The sequence below is a fragment of the Zingiber officinale genome, chromosome 7A (genome assembly GCF_018446385.1).
Source record: "Zingiber officinale cultivar Zhangliang chromosome 7A, Zo_v1.1, whole genome shotgun sequence".
In the NCBI taxonomy this organism is placed as follows: Eukaryota; Viridiplantae; Streptophyta; class Magnoliopsida; order Zingiberales; family Zingiberaceae; genus Zingiber; species Zingiber officinale.
The window spans coordinates 54,532,188-54,536,997 of NC_055998.1; positions in this window are offsets into that span (position 1 = coordinate 54,532,188).

A 4,810-nucleotide genomic window follows, 5' to 3' on the forward strand; every position below is an offset into this window, starting at 1 on the left:
TCTTATTAAAGTTAGAAGATGTGTTACTAATTTCCATTTATTGCATTGTGGGAGTTATTTGATTTATAAATTGTCAACCAACGTACCAGAATAGATATCTTTCCTATTTTCTTGATAACAAGTTTGTTATCAAAATAGATAGAATATCTATTCTTCGATAGTTTAGAAACCGAAATCAAATTCTTTCTAAACTTGGTATGTAAAGATAATTTCTTAAAATCCATATTTTATTCCTATCATAGGATAAACATCTCCCACTACAACAGTTACCACTTTTGCAGCAGTGCCCATGTAGACGGTGACTTCCCCTTCATATAGTTATTGGGTTTCCTGGAACCTCTGCAATGAATTGCAGACATGATCAGTGGCTCCCGTATCTACACACCAGGTACCGGTAGATAACACCACTAATCCTGTATTAACTAATGAATGAAACACACTTATTTTGTTCTTAGTTCTAAGAGGACAGTCTACCTAAATGTCCAAGTCCTATTTCCAATCATTACAATTGAGACTACTAAGTCTATTCTATAGTATAACAATTAGGGGATTGACAAACATTTTAAATCCTAAGAATCACAAAAATATTTGGTCAAGACCAACACCTTAAAATCCCCATGAATTTTGTATGCTAGGATAGTGTGGACGTATACAAAATCAAAAAGGAGATTTTATTCATTAATTTTATTATCTCGTCATCCTAACTTTATGACAAATAAAATAAATAGTTGGTATATCAAATATTTGGTCAAAAACTTTGAATTTGAAATAATATTGATTCCTCAAAACAATATCATTTAAATTCACCAACACCTCAAACACCGTAAATTTTGCATGCCACGATAGTGTGGACGTATACAAATTCAAACATTTGTAAGAGGAGGGTTTCACCCATTAATTATCTTGTCAATAAGTCTTTATGACAAATAAAATTACCTCAAACACCGTGATTTTGTATGCCACGATCGTGTGGACGTATACAAAACCAAACATTTGTAAGAGGAGTTTTTCCCATTAATTTTATTTTCTTGTCATCCTGAGAAATAAAATTACCTCATACACCGTGAATTTTGTATGCCACGATAGTGTGGTCGTATACAAAAACTCGACATTTATATGAGGGAGTTTTAATTTTATTATCTTGTCAACTTATCTTTTTGACAAATTAATAGTTGGTTTTCCTTCGGTCACACAAATAATAGTAGTGACTTCGATGGAGAGGATACTATTAGACGTGCCTAAGTATATACCATTACTTGATACTAAGTCCATTAATAAGATTGTGCCCCTTCCGATGGGGAAGATCATACGCTCTTAATTAATTTCCTATAGTCATCCTAAATGGAAGTTTGATCTAGTGATCCGCAAACACACTCATCCGATATGGAGGAAGGCACTCAGAGCCAACGCGCAAGTTTGTTTGCATCACTTACAAACCAGTAATGGAGACCCTGGAATTTATTAAAATAAATCCCTCTCCCACTTAGTTATTTAAAGTGAGGAATTTTAAATTATCCTAGAATACATCATATGCATACACACACATCACAGTAAATAAAAGCAATAAATATGGAAATTATTTTCCAACTATTATGACCTTTTCCTGTTACTGTCCTCCATGTGCTCCAACCCTAGCTGCTGCCATCTTTAGCCACCGCCATCGGGTCGAGTTTGTTGGATCGAGATCGCGCTAGAGGGGGGGGGGGTGAATAGCGCTCGCGGCTATTTCGTACTTATCGGAATCAAAAACAGCGTTAGAGTAATTAAAGCAGCGGAAAAAATAAGCAAGAACACAAGAACACAGGTCGATTTTACTTCGTTCGGAGCCTAAGGCGACTCCTACTCGAAGGCCCGCGATCCTTGATCGCTTCCGGTGGGCAACAACTATAAGCTCGATTATTACAACTAAGTATTACAAGAGATGCGATAAAAGAAATCTATACCGACAACGAAAAAGAGAAATCTCGGAGCTCTAGGTCGTCGGAGACTTGTAGCAGCACTTCCGGGAGTCTTTCGGAGTAGCACGTTGAGTAAAGAAGACTTGGAACACGTTGGATTGAGCTGCTGGTCGAACCTCCTTTATAAACAGTGTTCAAGGCTCCTTAAACAAGCTCCAAGGCGCCTTAAACCTGAATTTTATCCCGATCTGCTCGCTGGGATAATCTTTTTAACTGCCACGACTTGAAGGCGCCTTAAGCCCATTCAAGGCGCCTCCAAGCTGTCTAAGACGCCTTAAACCCCTCCGAGGTGCCTTAAGCTAGCTCCTCACGCCAGCTCAGGATTTTGAACCCGAGGCGCCTCCAAGCCCCATGGAGGCGCCTCGGACACTGTTCATCCGAGGAAAATCATCGTTATTTTGTACCTGCAAGATATGTTAGTCCAAACAACATCCTGCAATACAAAGTTAGCCCAAAATAACATCATGGATAATAAAGAATATTTAAGACAGTCTCCGGACTGTCCGGGTCTGACTTCGGATTTCCAACCTGAAACCCTAGGTCGACCCGACGCCTACTGTTCCCTCTACGAGGAACGCGTCCTCACCTACTCCACTCAGGAGATTTACCTTTTGCAAGTACGATCCTCCAGATCGACTGGACTTTTGCTCAGCACTCGATACTTCCGGACTTTCTGCTAGACATCCGCTTCCCGGCTAGTCCAGTCTTTCACCTGGCTCGCGACACCAGGACTTTCCACCTAGGGTTACCACCCCCTAGGGTTTTATTCCTTTGCCTAACCGCAGTTAGGACTTTCTTGAAATCCTCAAGTAGACTTGTTAGAATACAAAACATCTTAACTTTGAATTTTTTGCCATTATCAAAACACGAGTTCGATCGTCGGATGCTTCCTGCACCAACAATCTCCCCCTTTTTGATTATGGCAACTCAAATTCAAAGTTAAGTAATCCAAAAAATAAATCACCATTTAATACAGGCAAATTTGCTAATTACAAATTTTGCTAAAACTCTATGCTCCCCCTTAACTGTTGCTCCCCCTTAACTATTGCTCCCACTTAACTGTTGAATTTTACTACTCTCCCCCTTTGCCATATATAAAAAAAAAAATAGACTAGATATTTCTTAGTTAAGTGCAAAGATAGATTTTACAGTTAGCTAGGCTCAGTAAGGATGTGAATATTAAGATTGTAATGATGCATAGATGGAAGTATTGATAGTAAACTTAAGTTTGGATAATATTTTAAATTTGGTTTAGGTTCAAATTCAGCTGGTCCTTAAGTCCAAGCATGAGTTATAATCACTTAACTTACTAGGTATCAGAGCCCTGAGGCTCAAAACATTCTTAACTAAAAAATTGAGTATCCTTTATCAACTGTCTAACCTTTAGTTACTTGCTGATTGTCTACAGGACAGTAGCTTTCACTTGGTTAGTCAAGTTAAGTTACTTTGGTCTAGATAGACTTGACTAGAGCTGGAGGACTTAACTTGATTAATGTATATTGCGTATTTAACGCCCAGACTCATATTGATGCATAGATATAAGCATTCTTGAGTCCAGTCTTTAACCTATGCATCTCACGCCGTTCTATGTTTTTCAATCACAATCAAGGTATACCTAGGTGTTTGTGAGATGCTCTAGCTGAATTCTAGGGGAACATGATTTCTAGGGGGAAAGCCTAGGCTATTTCAATTTTTTGAACAATCTAGGAAATTGGGAATTTTGAAAACTATTTTTCCTAGAAAAAAAATGATAAGTAAATCCAGAATTTTGAAAAACTAGGAAGTTGGAAATTTTGAAAATTTTTCCTAGAATTTTTAAAAAAACAAGACAGCAAAATGAGACCCCTACTCTACCCAACACTTTCCTATTTGCCTTCTAAGTGCACTGAACTCAAGTTCAGGTAAAGGTTTTGTAAAGATGTCAGCTAGGTTTGATTTGGACTCAACGTGGTTGAGTGGAATTTCACCTTTAGCTACATGGTCCCTTACAAAGTGGTGTTTTATCTCTATGTGTTTGGTCCTGGAGTGGTGAATCGGATTCTTCGTGAGATTAATTGAGCTGATATTATCAATAAAGATTTGTGTCTTTTTATACTCTAGTTGATAGTCTTTTAACGTATGCATCATCCACAGCAGTTGAGATGCACATTCTCCTAGAGCTATGTATTCAGCTTCTGTGGTGGATAGAGCAACACAATGTTGCTTTCTGCTTGACCAACTTACTAGGCACTGACCTAGAATCTGGCAGCTACCACTTGTACTTTTTCTGTCTAACTTGCATCCGGCATAATCTGAATCAGAGTAGCCGTAAAGGTCAAAGGTGCAAGTTCTTGGATACCAAAGTCCTACATTTAGAGTTCCTTTAATATACCTAAGTATTCTTTTAACGTATGATAGGTGTGACTCTTTTGCACAGGATTGGTATCTTGCGCACATACCTACTGCAAACAATATGTCGGGTCGACTTGCAGTTAGGTAGAGTAAGCTACCTATGGCACTCCTATAGTATTTTGGGTCAACTGATTTTCCTTCAGGGTCAGAGTCAATGTTTATGTTGGTTGCCATTGGAGTATTTATAATTTTTGAATTTTCCATACAGAATTTTTTAATTAACTCTTTAGCATATTGATAAATGTAGATTCCATCTTTAGTTTGTTTAATTTGTAAGCCTAAGAAGAAATTAAGTTCTCCAACCATACTCATTTCAAATTCACTTTCCATTAATTTGACAAATTCTTTTAAGTATATTGAATTAGTTGAGCCAAAGATTATGTCGTCAACATAGATTTGGGCTATAAAGATGTCTTTACCTATAGTTTTCACGAACAAAGTTGGATCGATTTGTCCTTGGA